We start from the raw sequence: 21,568 nt of genomic DNA on the forward strand, positions 1-21,568 counted from the left end.
CTACCATAGTATTAGTTGTAATAAAGTCTGGAGCAGGAGTAGTAGAAGAGTCTGTGGGGTCTAGAATTAGTGCCAGTATGGCACACAGTAAGGTAGGCTGTAAGGCAGTGGCATAAAGAGTGCACTCAAAACTAGTTAGGGTGTGGTTTTCACACGTAGGATGTTCAATGTTATATGTGGATGGTAAGTGACGTATGTGGTTTGCGTTCTGGTAGCCTAGGCTAATTCACTTGGCCAGCAGTATATTAGGGTGAACTTTGGTAGAATAGGCTAATTGGGATAGCGGGCAATAGGCTAATTACCTTTTAGTCTGCTATTTCCGTTTTAGCAGGGCAGATACCAGCGTGCAATCGATCAATTTGCTAACAGTGAGGGTAAGTATCCTCTGGGATGTAAGCTACTTTGGTAGGGACATGGTACAAAGTGCAATTAGCAGGATAGGGTGCAGGTATGCAATCAGTATGCTAACAGAGCAATGCGGCTAAATACTTACTGCAATGGGCTAGTGAATGCAGTGGGCTAGTAAACACAAATGTACACAAGATGCAGTAGGCTAGTTCTGGTAAACTCAAATGCATACAAAATGCAGTAGGCTAGTTCAGGTAAACTCAATTGCATACAAAATGCAGCAGGCTAGTTCAGGTAAACTCAAATGCATACAAAATGCAGTAGGCTAGTTCAGGTAAACTCAAATGCATACAAAATGCAGAAGGCTAGTTCAGGTAAACTCAAATGCATACACAATGCAGTAGGCTAGTTCAGATAAACTCAAAAGCATACAAAATGCAGTAGGCTAGTTCAGGTAAACTCAAATGCATACAAAATGCAGAAGGCTAGTTCAGGTAAACTCAAATGCATACACAATGCAGTAGGCTAGTTCAGATAAACTCAAAAGCATACAAAATGTCGTAGGCTAGTTCAGGTAAACTCAAATGCATACAAAATACAGAAGGCTAGTTCAGGTAAACTCAAATGCATACACAATGCAGTAGGCTAGTTCAGATAAACTCAAAAGCATACAAAATGTAGTAGGCTAGTTCAGGTAAACTTAAAAGCATACAAAATGCATACAAATGCGGTAGGCTAGTTCGAGCATGGTACTATGACTATGGGCAGGTTAGGCATGAATGCAGAAGCGGATTCAAATTAGGTGCGAGGGGTAGTACACATGGAAACCTTTTTTCTGTATGCTAGAACCATTAACAGTGCTATTGTGCAGGTTCAAGCAGAAGCCAGAACAGCTTTACATAAAGTGTGCTGGATCCAGAAGAGTACAGGAGGATACATGAATGCGTCGGTACTGAGCCACTAACAGAGGCACATATGGGCATTTACAATGCTTATACATACATCAGTCCAACATTGTGCTGGACCACCGTGAGGCATAGTGATAGCCGGGAGATCGGACTAGGATGCAATGAGCGACATCTTGGTTTACTTAGCACTCGGCAGCGATCATGGGAAAAAAGAGTGTGTCAGGTGAAAAGTTGTAAAGTACTGATTGACGTTGATTAGGCTATCTGGTGGACTCAAAATGGCGTGTGAAGGTATATGGCAGTCAGGCACATACAGAGAATGGCATTAGATGGTAGTTGGAGCCATAGCAAGAGGTGATAGTCAGATAGGAGCTTACTCAGTCAGAAGGGGGGGTCAGCTACTCTCGGCGGCAAACAGCGGCAAGCAGGAGCCTTTTGTCCTCGGGCCTTGTTCCGCAGGTCCGGCTACCGCCTGTTGGTGGCGGTGGTTGGTTGAAGAGACTCCCTGTTGCCTAGCAACAGAATGCAGCCTCGATCTCTGGCCGCATCCGCCGGCCATTTTATGATCAGGCATCGGTGCGCGCCAATATTAGAGCAATGCACATTCAAAAGGATCAAGGCGGAGATTCGCTTGGATGGCAGCAATGCTTCCTTTACAGGCGTGGGCACGAGGGGTCACCCCAATTGTAGGGCGGTGAGAATTCTGTGACTGTAGGAAGTCGTCAGCGGGGTCGTGGGGCCCAATAAGCTTGGCCGAGCTGCTCCTGCAGCTGAAGGAGGAAGTGCTCCAGCCCTCTCAAGCTACTAGGATGATTCTAAAAATGCTGGTCTGCACACCAGCATTCTGGCGACTCCCCTGGTTCCATTTAGGCAAACCCAAAACATCATGGTGCGACTCATCACAGGAAATAAGAAATTCAAGCAAATTTCTCCCATCCTGAGGAACATGCATTGGGTTCCCATCAGAGCTAGAATACCCTTTAAGAGGGCCTGCATTACTAATAGGGCAACTGCTGCTCAAAACATGCCCACAGTGCTGCAAAATCTAAAAATTCTCTGCAGCTCAAGGAGTCGCGCACCTCTAGGGGTCAATTAATCACTAGGCTCTAGACAAAACGAATGTGATAGGAAAATAGAAGGAACCTTGCCTTCTCTTGCGGCATACCAACCTCCTGGAACACCATGCCAGTGGCAATATGGACGGTCGCAATGCTCTTGTAGTTCAGGAAGACACACAGGACGTTACTCTTAGTCTGTTTCAAGGTGGCATATAGGTTCCTTGCATTTCGGCAACACACCCCACCCACCCCATGGCCAGACCCCACCATGTTACCCTTAATGACATGTGCAGCACTCGCCTTCTTCCTAGCTATGTGTGCACTATATACAAACTGAATACAAAACACACATCTTGAATTGCTCTTTGAATTTATAATTGGCTTGACTGTCTAGTATTATTTGTATGGAACATTATGGAATCTCTCTAATTTTCCCAAATAATGGCTCCTCTTGAACATTAAAGACAGCCATTTTGTTTTGAAATTATGTTGGCATTTATGATGTAACTGTCCAGGAGAAGAAAAAAAACGGAATCATGGCAATTATGTTTTGCCAGCAAGTCCTTTTCAACAATATAAGATCAAGATTTTGTTCCTGCTCCCTTGTATAGAAGGAGATGTAAGAGGCCAGGATTCGCTGTACAAATACCCCCTCGAGCTTTGATGGTTGCCAGGCCGAAAGGCAAATGTTGACAAAGACGCTGTGAGAGCTTTAAATTGCCCTTTGATAAGCTTCATGGACTTGCAGGATAATTGAGAGTCGAGCAGCATTGTGAGACCGCTCCCTTCTGAGAGCAGGCAGGAGAGCACACGGTTTACATATTACGCAAATGTATATGCATTTTAAAGGTTGTATTGAAGATCGTAGGACTCTAATGTTGCATAGACATTAGTCTGTGAATTGTCTTGCCTTGCTGGCCGAACGTTATAAATCCGGACATTAACAGCAAAGTGCAACCATGTCATTCAAACTCCATTCTAGGCTCATATGAACAGAGACCTCAGACAACCCTTATGCAGTCAATAACACAAGTGGTACTGCCCAGTGGAGGTTTGGGTGTAGCACTGCGATTCAGGCAAGGCTCACATGGGATCATCTACATCACAATCAGGGCAGTGGCACCTTTGATGGTGCTTCTAAATGGCAGCACCAGGTTATAACTCGGTGAGGGAAGAAGAAAGAGGGGTACACTCTTTTCATTTAACCTGCTTCAAAATATTCTGCATTGGTGATATGGGTTCCATAATCTTAATGAAACTTATAAAATGCAATCAAGGCAGAGTTTATTGGTCATTCACCTACGAATAAGATTGGCAAAGCCTGATTTGAGATGTGGTGGGCAAAGTGTGCCTTGTGGTGTGGGAGAATCTGAGACTGCCCAAGGGGACATTGTGGAGGGAGGAGTACAGAGGCACAATGACGTGCAGCGCTGGCTGGTGGTTAATTGCTGGCAGCAGGGTTCAAAGCGTCTCAAATGGGGCAGGCTCAAACCTTTTTGGTGAGACATATGCAGTCATAGTGACATGGACAGTGACTACGTCAGATAAGGAGATTGCGGTCCTCTATGCGACCCAGTGAATGTTGGGCGAGGAGGATGGAAGGGCGCATTAATGGAAGTAAAGGGGAAGGGGTATATGTCACAATTTGGGCTTAAGGAAACCCAAAGAAAAGCAGCAGTGGGGCTAGAAAGGGGGCTGGAGGCCAAACAGGGAAGGAGGGAGAGGTGAGGGATGATGGGCCTGCAGACCATGTAGTTTTGATGGATGTTAGGGGCAGGCCCATCATGGGTATAAAGCAAAGTTAGAAAGGGTGGAGCAGATTGACTTGGGGCTTTAGTGAGTCTGGGAAGGGTGCATGTGAACCCAAGTACTGGGCAGAAAAAAAGGGTTAGTGGTACCCAGCAGGGGACACTGGAGCATGACCATGAGGTTGCAGACATCTACGAGGAGGGATTGTGCACATTAAGACCATGATAAGGAGGCAAGGAGAAAAAGAAGGGAGAAGGGGTCCTTACATGGCAGAAGGATTTAGTGATATGGAGGCTAGAGGTACCTATCCACATTGCAGAACGGTCTTGGGGCCATGGAGATGGGGTCAAAATGGTCACTGAAGAGAGTGGATAGGCCAGGTCATCGCCACCATGGCCCAAGAAGTGCCTTGGTTGGCCCAAAGACATACAAACTACATTGAAAGCAGTATTCTGACAATTGAGAAGGTGGCATGCATCCTGGCCTTTTGTGTGAGAAGAATGGTCGTGACATGGATTGGGGTCAGAGCGAAGAAGGGATACGGCCTGTGAACTCTTGGAAATTTCACCAGTAGCGCCTTGGGCAGGAGTGGAGAGTGAAACCAAACTGGGGCAGATAGTGGACATGGCTTTGGCAGGAGGATGAAGGTTGTAGATTGGGTTGTAGCTGAGGTTGGTGGACACTGGTCACTTAGGGTGTCAAGGAGAAGAATGGTGATGAGACAGCATGGTCGGATGTTCTGGGGAATAGAAGCTCAAGAGAAAGATGTGGTTGTGCTGGCTCTACAGGCAAAGGGAGAAAAGCTAGGCACCAAATTCATGGCCCTGGTGCAAGCATGGCAGCTGGTAGGACCTAGTCGTTGTTCTGACCCAGGACGGCACAGTGGAAGGGAGATAGGAGTGAAGGGGAGATGTGGGAGAATGATGGTGAAGAATGGATATCACACAGAAAAGAGATGGGGGAGAGGAGTAAAAGTAAGCTGAGGTGCAAATGGGATAAGAAAAGGAAAGGCTAGAGCTCTTTGGGACTATTTTCTGAATGGGACACGGAAGAGGAAGGCGTCAGAACAAGGGGATGATGACGCCGATGGACAGGTAAGAAAAGGGACGAAGGTGGGTAAAAGGTAGAGAATGTCAGGACGGTATTGGCAAAAAAGGTCAACACAGGAGGAGTGAAGTAAACTCAATGCAGGGAAAATAAATATTGTATGATAAAGAGAATATGAAGGAGAAGGAAGTGGAGAGGAAGGACAAGGTGGCAGGTCCTGAAGGGAAAGTCGAAGTGCAAAAGAAGAGGGGCAAGGACGTTGAGCTGCAAAACATGGGGATAGATAGACCTTTGGGCTCACATTTGACACACGCTTCAGAAGACAGGTTCTGGAGCGGGGGAATTTATTGAAAATATCAATCTGTCGCAGAGGTATTTGTGTTGAAAAGATGGTTCGAAGGGGAAGGATGGGATTCTAGGGTGCAGGGAGGTCTAGGGTTCCAAAGACAATTGAGAAAGGGACTTTCTCTTTCATGATTCATGCAAGCACTTACTGCAAAGCTTCCCCTGAGCAGAGGTTTGCATTGCTTAAGTACATGGACATGATCAGGGAGGCACAGATGAATTTTGGAGGCCTTGCCTGGCTTTACTCTGATGGAGTTCCTTTGTGGCTGAGCGATGATCAATGGGATGCATTGGGGGTAAAATTGATGTGGAGTTTTGACGGATAGATATCTTCAGGTCATTGCTGGGCACACAAATGGTTAGTGGGCTGCCGGTGCCGTTTGTGCTATATCAGACATGCCGCACACAGAGTGGACTTTGGGAGCTCATGCCTGCCTTACAACTGAGGAGCATGCACCCGACCGGCATGTAGATACACACATTCATGCTCAGGATGCTCTGGGAGACAACTGCTGATGCAGTACAAAGAGTCGGAGGGGACAAAGTAGGTACAGGATCTGTGATAAACAGTGCAATGCTAGTGAAAGGCACATAGCCCGATTTAGACGGGAAGTCGGCAGGCATGTGGAAATGCCCTGAATTTGACCCTGACAAAGTAGTGGCACTATTGTTCATATATGGATTCCCAGAAGATTTTCGGATCCTATACAAGGACCCGATGAGGGGATGTTGGGCTACAAATGCGCAGTCAGTAAGGGAGCACACTTATCGACACTGGTCAAGATTCCATGGGCTAGCTCTGTAGGTGGACGCTTCACTGACAGCAGTGCTGGTGGAGCGGTGGCAACTAGGAACAAAGAAGTGTTGGTGCTAGTGGAAAACTGTTGGCTGAATCTACAAGAGCATCTTACAGGACCACATGGGGGGAATTTTGGGAAAGTTGAGGCAGGGCCAATGCATGTGGAGGGTTCAGTTTTGGCATTGAAAACAGGGACGTTGCAGTGAGGTTTATTTCGGGGTTGGTGGACAAAGCGCTATCAGCAGTCACAATTTCTGCAAAGCTGGCTGGGATCGCTTTCTATGGAACATTGTTCAGGGGCTACGAGTGAGGTGGGGAGGAGAATATTGGAAGATTGGGCAAGGAAAAGAGGGGTACAAGGAAAGCAGAACAGACCCTTGGAAGGATCAATGTTTTGGGGTTTGATGGCAGAAAACAATGTATTGTGTTTCTCCTGTTGGGAGAGCAGTTTGTTTAAGGCCAATTCTTCTTCCTTTTTTGGGGGTATTCAGGGTTTTCATAGTTGGTCGAGGGTAGAGGTTGGTATTGTTTGCATGTGGAAGATCTGCAGTGGAAAGAGGTTCAGCTGAGGATCAGGAGGAGCAAAATCACACAAATCTGGTGAATGGATGATTTGCCCAGTTCAAGCGCTAAGGGACTACTGAAGCTTGGCAGATGGGCATGGGCAGGAAGATATTACTTGTTCACAGGGAAGAGAGCATGTTGCAGGAGAGACAGGTGTTGGCAATGATAAGGAAAGGGATGGCATTGTTAGGGATGGTACTAGCACAAATTGGTATGCATTCATTCTGCATTAGGTGGTCTCAGAGGGAGCTAGGTGGGGCATGGTGGGGGATTATTGTTTGGACTGGAGCAGGTCGTACAGATTTATAAGGTTATGGCCATGGGATTCAGATGGATTTTTGAGCAGCGGGGGATTACTGTGTGTTTTTAGTCCATTTTAGAGCCCCATAATTTGGTATGAACTGGGTTTTCTTTCACTATGTGGAATGTACACTTGGAAGTTCTGTTCATTGTTTCAAAAATGTTTACTTACAATTGATACTGCCCTTTTATCTCAGTTATCTATCTATGTCAAAACGTCAAATCACCAATTTATTAAGCAATGGAGATCTAAAGTACAGAACATCCCCACTCCGAGCCTCCCCACGGCTGGGAGGCTGCCTTCGCCCCCCACCGGGGACTCAGGTAAGGCTTTTCATTTTTTCTTTCTTCCCTCCTCTCACCTCCCTGCCTTCCCTACCCCACTTATCTTCTATCACTTGGTCCCCGGTGGGGGATGATGGCAGCCTCCAGGCGTGTGGAGACTTGGAGCAGGGCCATCCTTGCTCCGAGCCTCCACGCGGCTGCAGGCTTCCATCGTCCCCCGCCGGAGACCGCGGTAAGTTTTTTGGGTTTTTTTTCTTTTTTTTTCCCTTCCCCTGCCTTCTGCCCTCCCAACACCACTTATCTTCTTTTTTTTCGGGAGCAGACGTGTTGGAAACGCTTCTGTTTCCAGCGTGTCCACTCCTAATGGCTGCCATGGAAAGGGAAAACAGACTCCGTTTTTTTCTTCCCCACCGGCCATTTTCTTTGTGTTTTTTTTTTCTCCCGAAATGCGGCAGCGTTTTGGGACAAAAAAAAGCTTTTAGTGCCCAGGTCACGCAGTTCTGGCGGGCAGGGGTACTAATAGCTATATGCCCCTCCAAGCGGGGGCATTACTGACTCAGGTAATGCCCCGAGGCATCTCTCGGGCCTATAACTATGGGCCCCGGGCAATACCTGAGTCGGTAATGCCCCTGCCGCTCGGGGCATATTGCTTTAATAGTGTCGCAGCTCAGGGGCAGTAAGACACCATCTTTGGTGGGACCACTATGTGCCCGAACAGAAACTTTGAGAGCAAATAAAACAGAGAAATTTAGATAACGTTTGAGTTTAATAGATTAAAAATAGGTAATCTGTTATTGTTTGGCAAATGGAGGAAAGAAATAACAGTACTTTGTCCTAAAGTGGGCATGTACACTGGAAAAAGGAAAGTGTGTAAAAAGACAGACCACAAGGTAAGGACAAGAAAATGAAAGGTTGGGGTGAAACCAGCAGGCAAGAAAAAAAGGCCAATGGTTCAAGAAAAGTTATTGGTGAGGTCGGAGGGGAGAAGCAAGTTGATTGAAACCAAACATATCCGAAAAGGGGAGTTAATAAAAAGGGGTTCATGTGAATTGTAAAACGGCCCTGAGTTGAATGAAGTGACCTGAGGAATGTATGCATGTCCACAGTCTGGGCCCTCGAATAGACATCAGATTAACAAGAATATCCATGAGACTATTATGGGTGATAGTATCAAAGGCCCATGATAAGGTTAGGTGATGGGGAGGATGAAGTTCAGCGAGCAATGCAGGGATCGGAGGCCCGCTAAGGCATTCCACCTCAAGGCTGTTAATTGAGCCTGATACTAGGGACACTGAGCACCCAGTAAACCCCAAACAGGCACTGGATAGCAGCCACATGCGATCTGTAAGGGGTGGGGAGCACTCCATGCAGCCCAACCCCTAACGGTGAGGAACCCACCATTATGGGGGAGAGTCCATGGGCAAGCATTAACCACACCATATACCGAGTATGCTGAAAGCAGTGCACCCTAATGGGCACACCCTAATGACTCAGTGAGGCATCTCTCACAATGCACAAAAGAGACAACCACATTAAGCCCCAGACCTAAGTAGACCGCATATTGCCCCCTACCTAGTTCAGACCTCAGAGAAGACATAACAAGACCCAGAGATGGCACAGGAGCAACAATATCTGCCACAGCCAGGCGCACATGCCTTTGATGCCACAGACCAATGACGGTACGGCCAGTAAAGCCCACCCCCCCTTTCAGTCACTGGACCTTGCCCCCGAAGCTGCCACATTCTGCTCCTTCTCTTCAGCCCCTAGTGGGAAAGCTCCAACATACTACTGCTCCAATGGAACAGCCAACCCCCGGAGGGGTCACAACACTGCGCGATCAGCACGGAAACCACCTGCAATGGAGGCATAGGTCCAAAACCAACTCCAGGCGATCCTGCAGGGAATTAAATCCATTGGTCAAATGATGCAGGAGACCAACAAAACCATTCAGGACATCAAAACGAGACCTACAGGATGTTCAGACAAGACTTAATGCACAAGCAGACCAGACGATGGACAACGAGCAGCTAATCAGCTCCCTGGAGGATAACACCCCATCCATGGCAACAGACGTTGATGGACTGATAAGGGAGTTACAACGCCTGGGAGCAAAGGTCAAGGACCAAGAGAACAGGTCCAGATGCAACAACCTGCACTTGCTTGGCCTGCCTGAAAACGCAGAGTGCCCAGACCTCGAGACCTTCCCCCTATGACATGATTCGGGACAAGCAAATGCTGCCAGACCCAAGCTCCATGATGATTTAGCACGTGCATCGAGCACAGATCCCCAAAACTGCGGCGGGAAACTGCCCGTGGCCCATCACCATGCGCCTACTGACATTCTAGCATAAAATGGCCATACTGAAAGCATATCGAGCGGGTCAAAGGTGTGGAGATCAGGATCTTCAGTGACTACTCCATCGAGGTTTCTAGCTGCAGGAAGGAGTTCAATCCCATATTCAAGGCTCTGAAGCGATCAGAGCATCAGCACTTCCTTAGGTTCCGGGCTACATAGTGTTAGGGAGAATTTTCAAAATGTGCTAATTTCCCTTACCTTTTGAGACCACCAGCAACTTTGCTGGATTTCTAGGATTTGATTGTTTTTACCTGGGAAGAGTGTGAGCTTTTTTTCCCACTCTTCCATGTATTTTGATGTGCGTTTTACTTTTGTGTTCTTTGGTTATGGAGTTTTAAAACAACTCCATAGGCATCATCTTTTTCTGTGTGGCACGCAGCACCTTCAGTGCAGTGGCACAGGGATGTCTTTTAGACTTCCCAAGGTTTAAATACCTTCTCTGGGACTGACTACTGTCTCCCAGAGCATGTAAAGTTAAATTGACTTTACTAGTCTCTTTAAATTTACTGACCCAACACACACTATCTTACTATAGAGTGCTGGAGGGGTTGAATAGCTTCCCCTGAGTCAAAACACTCATGTAACAGTTAAATGTTACCCTTTCCTACTTTAAATGGCTGGTGGCAGTGGTTTAGATCAAACTACCATGATTTTTCCCGACTGCTAACAACGGTAGCTAAAAATAGGGTCAGCCATGTTTTTCAATATGGCGCCAAGGACCTATCTGTAAAAACAGACTCCGGTCATCTTTTTTCGGCATTTCTTTTAGGAAAAGTCCTTCTTGTGTTTGTCTCGGCGTGCCAAACCAGGTTTGGTCCCTTTGTTTGTTGGCCTTTGGTGGGATTCAGTGCTGAAGCCCTCCTCTGGCGCCTGAGTGTCTGGGGTGGACAGGATGTGAGGGAGGTGCCAGAATCTCCCTGTGCTTAGTCTCCTAGGAGACCTGAAAGCACTCTGACGTGATTGGCCGGGTGGCTGTCCGGCAAGGACAGCCACCCTGCTGTGTGAGTGATAGCCAGGCTGGAATGAATGGGAGTAAACTGTTTAAAGGCAGGTCTCTGGCACTTGGAAAGCAGAGTCGACCACTAGAACGAAAAAAACAAAGATGAGCTGAAGGAAGAGGACTGCTGCAACTCCTGGAAGACCGGTGAAGCCCTGCTGCAGGTCTGAATTGCCTGAAAATCCATCAACAGAGAAGCCCTTCAAAGTTGAATTCTTCCCTTGAGTTTGGTGGGAACAACCCCCTCGCAAGCCACCTGGACACCGTCCCCATCTGGTCGAATCTTATCAGAGTGCTGTTGAAAACTGGATAGCCAGAGGGAAGGAAACCAGCTTGTGGACTTTAAGGCACTCACACCTTAAAACAACGTTTTGCCAAGCTTGTGGCCTCATCCCTGGGCAGTGCAGGAACCTCCCGACATCCTCCTTCTTGTCCCCCCGACTGAAGCTCAGGAACAGCGAGTCTGCTCGAACTGGCAGGAACAACTGCCTAAGCTACAGCTCTTCTTCACTTTAATGGTACTGTGCAAACGCGGTCCGGAAATCTTTTCGGCCACCGAGAAAGTGCGTAAATCTTTCCCAACTTCGAAGGCTTGTCCTTCCCTAAACATTCATCAAACTTTTTGCCTAGCCAAATTCTTCTAAAAACCGTGGCAAAGACTTAACCGTTGACTACCAGAACTGTGCTATCCTATACAAAGACTCTGAACCTTTGACTTTGTCCCAGGCCTATGAACTGAATTGCTGGTTGTTGTTTACTGAAACCCTTTTCCCTGCCGATGAACGTATGTGTGCTGTTGATTCTTATAACCTTGTCTTTTTACCCCTTTTAAAAGTATCTGAAGTGCCATTTTGCTCCCACTTCAGGGGAGCTAAACTTGTTCATTTACTTACTGGTTGTGTATTTGTGGTTTATTAGTGTGTGATATTGAGATGCTCTTGCTAGTGTAATGTTTTCAAACTGACTGAGTAAATAAAAGTATATTCTTTTACCAAGAAACCTTGAGTAAGTGTTTGTTTGAACCACTGTATTTGTTGGTCCTTTGTGGAACTTGTTCTACTGCTCACTTCAACTCTTGAGATAAGTCTGGCTGCTCAGCCATCGCTACCACTTTACTGTGTAGTACAGGCTTGTACCAAAGGGGTAATTGTACTTACACTTGTAGTCTTAATTGCATGTAGTGTTCCCAAAGGGTACTGCATGTCATTCTGCCTAACACTGGTGTACAGTGGTGAGGATAAAGTACGCTTGTTACATTTAGAGTACTGCTCTTACCTTTGTTCAAATAATCCTCACAAGGCTAAGCAACACTAGAGAAGCAATTGTTTTATCATGACTGGTATGGAAAGCTACAGACAGGAGACCCTAGTCACTTTAACAGTTGATCAATTGATAGATATGTGTAAAGCTAGGAATCTCACTGTAAAAGGCAAAAAGGTTAAATTGATAGAAAAGTTGTTAGAATACCAAAGTCTGAGGAGTGGGTCTGAAACCCCCACCCCTGAAGCAAATGTGGAAAATGTTGATGAGGATGATAATATGTCAGAGCACAGCTCTAATGTTATGGATGAGTTAGATGAGGCAGAAGAGTCTCACAATGTAGGCCCTGTTTTACCTCTACCTGCTCATAGGCCTCAGCCTTTGACCACAGGGACCCCATCAGGTCCAACACTAAGTCCTGAATGTGTCTCTTTAGAAAGAATGAGACTTGAGTTAGAGTTTGAAAGAATCCAAGCTCAAACTGAAAGCAAACATCAAGAACTTAAACTCAGAGAAATGGAGTTGAATCATGCACTAGAAATTATAAAGTTGTCTATTGAAACTGGTTCTCTCCCAGAGTCTTCTAGGTTTTCCAGTCCTAAGAGGCCTCGCATGCCCAAAGATGCCGTAAGTATGTATGAGGTTAAGCTTGATATTTTGGATTGGTTGGCTGCTTTTGAATATAACCATGTGACTCAAGACATTACAGGGAATCAGCTAATTCCTTGGCTTTTTTCTAGGCTACCCCCTGTTGCAACTGATGTGGTAATGGAGTTGGGGGATATAGACAGAAAGGAGTATGAAACTGTAAAGCTAGCTTTGATAGCTAGATTTGGGAAGACCCCTTCTCAGTATCTTAAGAGGTTTAGCTCCCTCAAAAAGCATGATGGTACCCCTTGGGCTACTTGGGTGACTGAATGTTTGTAAAACTTAGATTGATGGGTTAAGGGTTACTGGGTTAACACTTATGAAGGTATGAGAAATATAGTTATGTTGTAATCTATTTATGATGCCTGCTCTCCTGAGCTGAGACAGCACTTGGTTGACTCTAAGCAAATTGATCCAAAGAGGTTAGCAAGGGCTGCTGACTTGTGGGTTGCCAACAGGGCTACTCACAAGGATTCTGGGGCAACTCAGAAGAAGGATGAGGGAAAGCAGCACAAGAAAGATGTCAAAGAGAATTCTAATTTTTCCACTTCAAAAGAGGGCCCCAAACATACCAAGGGAAAACCCACCAGGGAAACTGAATCAGGCTAGTGTCAGAACAAACCCACATTCATAAAGACATTTGGAAAATGTTATGCTTGTGGGTCAACCGACCATGTGAAAGGGGATCCCATATGTAAGGATCAACGTTCAGGGGTCCACACTGTCTTCTTGGCCTATTTCCCAGAGGATGAAGTACCAATGGCAAGTGGAAACATTCACTTACTGGCTGAGGAACCCATGAATGTCTCAGCCAGTACTTCTTTAGTATTCCTGGGTCTGTGGGAACAACAGAACTTAGATGTCTACAATTCCATTCCAGACAATACTAAAGATTATTACAAAGACAGTGTTCTTGTGAATGGTCAGGAGACCCCTGCCATCAGAGACACTGGGGCCAGCATAATTGTAGTTGATAAACAATTTTTCAAGGTAGAGGATGTTGCACCTAAATACCTAACTGAGCTTGCTGGAGGCCCTGTCCAAATGCTTCCACAGTTACCAGCTCTCATAAGTGTGCAGAGTGAAGTACCTGGGAGAGTACTGTCGGGGAATGACTTAAACTCTAGGCATTGTATCAAGCACCCCCAGGCCTCCCAGCAAAAGGAAACAGGAGCAGAGTATGAAGGCCAGAGAGAGTACCTTAAACGGCTCTCAAGAGGAGATTATAGAAGAAAATATAACTCCCAGTCCACAGGACTTACTGACTGCAATTTCAAAAAAGAAAGAGGAAAAGGGGAAACCTAAAACCTCCAGGAAGAAACCAGCCAGCACTCCTGTGCTACCAACAAGGACATCCCTGAGAGGACTGTCCAAAGTCACACCTGTGACTCCTCCACCAGCTGAGGCTGAGTGTGTGTAACAACCTTTTGTGGTTGAATCAGCTGCTGAGGAATCAGAGCTGGAAGAAGACCTTGCTCCTGTTGGAGATCTGGATCCTGCAGACCATCCTGAGCTGCAGTCTTTACTGGCAGAAGGTGGACTCTGTAGGGTAGACTTCAGCAGATGTCAAAGAGAGTGTCCTACTCTTGAAGGTCTTCATCAACAGGCAGCTTCCCAGCTGGATGGGCAAGAGTCAGGGAAGCATAGGTTGAACTGGGAAGATGGCCTCTTCTACAGTGAACCGACTGCGTCTATCCCAGGGGACTACAGAAGACTTGTAGTGCCTCTTGAAAGCAGACTCCAGTTCCAACAGTTAGCCCATAAGATACCTTTGGCTGGACACTTAAGTTTTGAGAAGACCAAGGAAAGGCTCTCTTTATATTTCTACTGGCCTAAGTTGGGGTCTGATGTAGGTAAGTTCTGTAGGAGCTGTCACACTTGCCAAACCTCTGGCAAGAGTGGAGCCAAGAATGTGGATCCTTTGGTGCCTCTCCCAGTGGTGGGAGTCCCTTTTGAGAGCGTAGGAATCAACATTGTTGGTCCCTTAGACCCTCCAACATCTTCAGGAAACAGGTTTATCCTGGTGGTAGTAGACCATGCTACTAGGTATCCTGAGCCATACCTATGAGGACTGTTACAGCTCAGGCTATTTCGAAGGCCCTACTTGGTATTTCTACCAGGGTAGGTTTTCCTAAGGATGTTATCTCTGACAAGGGATCCAATTTCATGTCCGACTACTTGCAGGCCATGTGGAAAAACTGTGGAGTAACTTACAAGTTCTCAACTGCCTACCATCCTCAAACAAATGGATTGGTAGAGAGGTTCAACCGTACAATGAAGAACATGTTAGGTGCTTTAGAGGAACACCTTAGAAGAAAGTGGGACCTTCTACTGCCATGCCTTCTATTTGCTTATAGGGAAGTCCCTTAGAAGGGAGTTGGATTTAGTCCCTTTCAACTTCTTTATGGCCATCCAGTTAGAGGCCCCTTGGCCCTAATTAAGGAGGGGTTGGAGAGTGCTCCTTACCCCAAGCCAGTGAGAGTCACTGACTATATGATACGACTCCAGAGGAGAATGTCACACATGATGGCAGAAGCATCAGTTAACTTGAAATCAGGTCAGGCTTTGGTGAAGCATTGGCATGACCAGAAGGCCAACATGGTTGAGTTTTCTCAAGACACGCTAGTTCTAGTTATCATACCTACAATGCAGAGGGCCTTACAGACAAGTGGACAGGACCCTTCAAGGTTGTGGGTAATCGTCGAGAGGTCAACTATCTAGTGGATTTAGGCAATCCTAAGGGGCTCCCAGAGTCTTTCACACCAACCGTCTAAAAGCTTATATCTCAAGACCAGAAGTGGGAGCTTTGCTTCTAGCTTCAGCTCAAGAGGAGAGTGAACCTTTACCTGACCTACTCAGAGGCCAGCCTTTAGATGAGAAAAAAGAAGGAGTTAATCTCTCTTCTAATTTGACACCTGACCAACAGGATGAGTGCAAGTTTCTGTTAAATCAGTTTGTCTCCCTGTTTTCACAATCACCAGGCTTGACCCCTAGGGGCCAGCATGATATTTTCACTGGGGACTGTTTACCTGTTAAAAGCAGAGGGTACAGGATGTCAGATCATGTAAGAACCCACATAAAGGAGTAGGTCAATCTCGGGGTAATAGAGCCCTTTACCAGTCCATGGTCTAGGCCAGCTGTTCTAGTACCAAATGCAGGATCCAAGGAGTTGGGATTCTGCGTGGACTATAGAGCTCTTAATGCAGTCACCAAGACTGATGCCCACCCTTTACCAAGAACAGATGGACTGGTGGACAAACTTGGTTCAGCCAAGTACCTCAGTACATTTAGTCTCACTTCAGGCTATTGGCAAATAGCACTGACAGACCATGCCAAGGAGAAAACTGCATTCTCAACCCCAGCAGGCCTCTACCAGTTTAAGATAATGCCTTTTGGACTAAAGAATGCACCTGCTACGTTCCAAAGGATGGTTAACCAGGTTCTGAATGGGATGGAGGAATTCTGCATGGCATACCTGGATGACATTGCAGTGTCCAGCCCTACTTGGAAAGAACATGTTGACCACTTAGGATATGTTTTGCAGGCTCTTGAGCAGGCCCATCCGACCATAAAGGCTAGTAAATGTCAAATTGGTCAGAGTAAAGTGGTCTACCTTGGACATGTGGTAGAAGGGGGTGAAATCAGGCCATTGCCTAGCAAAGTTTAAGCTGTACAATACTGGGTCACCCCTACTGCTCAAACCCAAGTGAGAGCCTTCCTAGGACTCACTGGTTACTATAGGAACTTCATAGAGAACTATGGGACCATACCTTCTCCCTTGAATGTGGTCTCCTTGCCCATATTCCCTAAAAAAGTCAGGTGGAATGAGGAGTGCACTCAAGCATTTGAAGGCCTAAAGAAAGCCCTTTGTCAAGCTCCAGTCCCAAGAGCTCCTGACTACAACCAAACCTTCATTGTGCAAACAGATGCTTCCAATACAGGTATAGGTGCAGTTCTGAATCAGCTAGATGTGAAAGGTAGGGAGCACCCCATTTGCTTCATTGGCAGGAAGCTGAAGGAACCTGAGACAAGGTGGGCAACCATTGAAAGAGAATGTTTTGCTATTGTGTGGTCACTGACGAAGTTTAGACCATACTTGTATGGATCTACTTTTGGGATTCAGACTGACCACCAAACCTTGAGATGGTTGATGTAAATGAAAGGGGAAAACCCTAAACTACTGAGATGGTCAATCAGCCTGCAAGGGTTTGATTTTAACATTGAACACAGGTCTGGGTGTCACCACCAAAATGCTGATGGTCTCTCCAGGATGTTTGACTGACTGGAGTAAGGAAATTCATCCAGGAGTGGATTAAATCCTCCTGTCCCTTAGTCTGGTGGGGACGAGTTTTAGGGAGAATTCTCAAAATGTGCTAATTTCACTTAACTTTTGAGACCCCAGCAACTTTGCTGGATTTCTAGGATTTGATTTTTTTACCTTTCATGGAGTGTGAGATTTTTTTTCTCACTCTTCCATGTATTTTGATGTGTGTTTTACTTTTGTGTTCTTTGGTTATGGAGTTTTAAAACAACTCCATAGGCATCATCTTTTTCTGTGTGGCAAATAGCACCTTCAGTGCAGTGGCACAGGGATGTCTTTTAAAATTCCCAAGGTTTAAATACCTTCTCTGGGACTGACTACCGTCTCCCAGAGCATGTAAAGTAAAATTGACTTTACAAGTCTCTTTAAATTTACTGGGCCAGCAAACACTAGTTTCCTACAGAGTGCTGGAGGGGTTGCCTAGCTTCCCCTGAGTCAAAACACTCATGTAACAGTCAAATGTTACCTTCTCCTCCTTTAAAAATCAGGTCAGCCACATTTTTCAATATGGCGCCTAGGACCTATCTGTAAAAACAGACTCCGGACATCTTTTTTTGACATTTCTTTTAGGAAAAGTCCTTCTTGTGTTTGTCTCTGCGCGCCAAACCTGGTTTGGTCCCTTTGTTCGTTGGCCTTTTGACGGGCTTCAGTGCTAAAGCCCTCCTCTGGCACCTGAGTGTTTGGGGTGGACAGGATGTGAGGGAGGTGTCCAAAACTCCCTGTGCTTAGTCTAATAGGAGACCTGAATGCACTCTGGCGTGATTGGGCGGCTAGCTGTCTGGCAAGGACAGCCAACCTTCTGCGTGAGTGACAGCCAGGCTGGAATGAATGGGGGAAAACTGTTTAAAAGCAGGTCTCTGGGACTTGGAAAGCAGAGTCGACCACTGGAACGAAAGAACCGAAGATGAGCTGAAGGAAGATGACTGCTGCAACTCCTGGACGACCGGTGAAGCCCTGCTTCAGGTCTGAATTGCCTGAAACTCAATCGACAGAGAAGCCCTTCAAGGTTAACTTCTTCCATTGAGTTTGGTGGGAACAACCAACTCACAAGCCACCTGGACACCGTCCCCATCAGGTCAAATTTTTCCTCAGATTGCTGTTGAAAACCGGATACCCAGAGGGAAGGAAACCAGCTTGTGGACTTTAAGGCACTTACACCGCAAAACAACATTTTGCCAAGCTTGTGGCCTCATCCTTGGGCAGTGCAGGAACTCCCAACGTCCTCCTTCTTGTCCCCACGACTGAAGCTCAGGAACAGCGAGATCTGCTCGAACTGCCAGGAACAACTGCCTCAGCTACAGCTCTTCTTCACTTTAAAGGTACTGTGCAAACGTGGTCCGGAAATCTTTAACTTTTCGCCTAGCCAAATTCTTCTGAAATCCGTGGTAAAGACTTAACCGTTTACTGCTACAACTGTGCTATCCTATACAAAGACTCCGAACCATTGACTTTGTCCCAGGCCTATGAACTGAATTGATGGTTGTGGTTTACTGAAACCCTTTGCTCTGCCTATGAACGTATTTGTGCTGTTGATTCTTATAACCTTGTCTTTTTACCCCTTTTAAAAGTATCTGAAGTGCCACTTTGCTCCCACTTCAGGGGAGCTAAGCTTGTTCATTTACTTACCGGTTGTGTATTTGTGGTTTATTAGTGTGTGATATTGAGCTGCACTTGCTAGTGTAATGTTTTTAAACTGACTGAGTAAATAAATGTATATTCTTTTACCAAGAACCCTTGAGTAAGTGTTTGTTTGAACCACTGTATTTGTTGGTCCTTTGTGTAACTTGTTCTACTGCTCACTTCGACTCTTAAGATAAGTCTGGCTGCTCAGCCATCACTATCACTTTACTGTGTAGTACAGGCTTGTACCAAAGGTGAAATTGTACTCACACTTGTAGTCATAATTGCATGTAGTGTTCCCAAAGGGTACTGCATATGATTCTGCCTAACACATGGTGCATCCAACTTGACAAGCAGTGGCACTTGTTCGAGGACCGGAGGGTGCCTGGCGCTTTCTAAAGCAACGGGCTCTGGCCTCAGGGGAACTCCCCCCGAGAAAATACTGGAACCATAAATTGGCACGCACATCCTCGCCATCCACAAGACTGCAATGCCCACAGGGCCCGCATGGACACTGGAAGAGAGCCGGGCGGCGCCCTGCAAGCCGGAAACACAACACAGGAACACCTGGCTGACAACGTCTCGTCGGCACCATTTGCTCCGAAACCATAAGGCAAGCACACCCCTGCTCACAAAATAATGTGGCATACCCGACATAACGAACTTCTCCAGCTCAGCGCAGAGACCGAGATCCACCTGAGGCTCTAAGTCGTCGCCTGGAGATAAGACAATGAGAAGAACCATGGGCGCCGCCGGCCGGTACCCGCAGTTGTCTCACCGCTGTCCCCGCCTGATGCAGACCTATGTTGTGGATTCTGGATATGAGGCTGCAATAGGCTCTGAAGCCATACCCCCCGTGGCTTCACTGACATTCTCAATTTTGTCAATGTTTATCGTTGATCATCTGAGCCACGCTCCCGGTCGAGGGAGCAGTGGCATGCTAGAGGGTCAGAATAGGCCCTACAACCTGCTCTGGCTTCCCTCAAGCATGGGCTTGGTTTGCCCAGTACTGGGTCCCGGTTCTGCAGACACAGTGTTATATTGGTTATACAGGTTGGGCTCTGTTGGGGTTGGGTACTGTTGTTCTTAGGAAATTGTCCTCCTCCTATCTCTAAGGTGGCCTAAGTGCTGGGAGCTGGATGGTCGAATGCCTATGCAAGGTATAATTTATGGGCTCCCTCACTGAGGCGGTAATACCGCCTCTCACACTCATATCCCTCAATGTCCAGGGGCTGGGGCACCTGATGAAAAGAAAGAGGATGCTCAGCCTGACGCGAGATCTGAGGGGAGATATCATTTTTTTTACAGGAAATCCATCTAAATGGAGTAGAGTCGGAGAAGCTGGGACGATGCTGGGGTGGCAATTCACTCCCCTTGCCAAGGGAAGAGGGGTATATTCATTTTAATTCACAGACAGAGGCGATTTCAGATGGGTCAGGTGGTGGTCGACGGGGGAGGCAGATACGCCCTGTTGCAGGGGTGGAATGGTCACCAAGTTATCACCCTCCTCAACATCTATGCACCCATGACTGATTCACCAAACTTCTTCTCACACACCTTCGCCGGATGTGCTCAACACATGGGGGCACCACTTCTGGTAGGGGGAATCTTAATGTAGCATTGGTCCCAGAACTGGACCGCCAGCCCTCTCCTGCCTCCCCACAGACTCCCCCTAAGAAACTCATCACCCTACAAACCGTCATGGCTGAACTCAAACTCAAGAATGCCCGGAGATCTACACACACACAACAGAGAGACTGTGTATTCTACTCTGCTAGGCATGAAAGCTATTCCAGGCTAGACTACTGGCTCCTACCCTCACACGCCCTTCACCTCATACGCTCATGCAACATTGTGGCCACCACCCTCTCTGATCACGCCCCTGTGGTAGTATGCATCAATTTACCAAACTCCCCCCGCAGGAGCCAACACTAGCACCTGAACCTAAGAGCATTGGGCTACCCTGACTTCAGAGAACATCTAGAGGGAGACACAGATATATTTGACAAACAAACCTGACAGACGAACATAATATGGTGGCGTGCTGGGATGCATATAAGGTGTACCTTCAGGGTCAGTGCATCTCTAGATGATCATATAAATGAGAAAACTGAGGATGGCAAGAGGAGAGGCCAAATGTTTTGTGCACCGAGATACTACACAAGCGCACCCAGGGCCCATAGACGCTTGCAAGGCTAGGTCATTTTAGGCTGGAATTGAAACGTGTGACTACAGATAGAGCCCAGAAGTCCTTCTCTAGCTCGTCGCAGGCGTATTATAGTGAGGGCGATGGGCCCTTGCACTTAATGGCAGTGTCCTTACGTGGCAGGCAAGCGGCCCAAAGGATAGACTCCATTCGTGACCCAGATGGTAATGAGCTGCTGGGTGAGACGGCCATCAATAGTAGGTTCGCACACTTTTACGGCACGCTATATAGACTTGCGACCCCAACTTACCCAAAGCATACAGTGAATCTCTTAGACAAGGTCACACTCCTCAAACTGACCCCATCACAGGCAAATACCCTAGCCGCCTCTATCACAGAAGAAGAAGTAACCCAAGCGATTAGATCCCTGAACCGGGCCGGAGCGGCAGGCGGGATAGTATCCCCATCAACCTCAATAAGACCCTGGAGAGCCGGCTAGCGCCCATCCTAAAGGCGGTGTTCATGGACGTGGCAACACATGGATACCTACCGAAATCCATGCTTGACGCCAACATCATCGTGTTCCACAAAAAACGGCACAGCCTGAAGGAGTGCGGCTCCTCCCGCCCCCTATCGCTGATTAACACTGACGCAAAGATTCTAGCAAAGTGTCTGGCACACCGAATCGAAGCGCTACTTCCGTCACTCATTCACAAAGACCAAACAGGATTTATTCAGGGCAGACACTCAGCGGACAATGTCAGATGTCTTTTACATGTCATTACCAGTGGGGCCGATTCGGAAGAGGGGATTCTGG

The sequence above is a fragment of the Ambystoma mexicanum genome, chromosome 2q (assembly GCF_040938575.1).
Source record: "Ambystoma mexicanum isolate Mex_15411 chromosome 2q, UKY_AmexF1_1, whole genome shotgun sequence".
Taxonomy (NCBI): Eukaryota; Metazoa; Chordata; class Amphibia; order Caudata; family Ambystomatidae; genus Ambystoma; species Ambystoma mexicanum.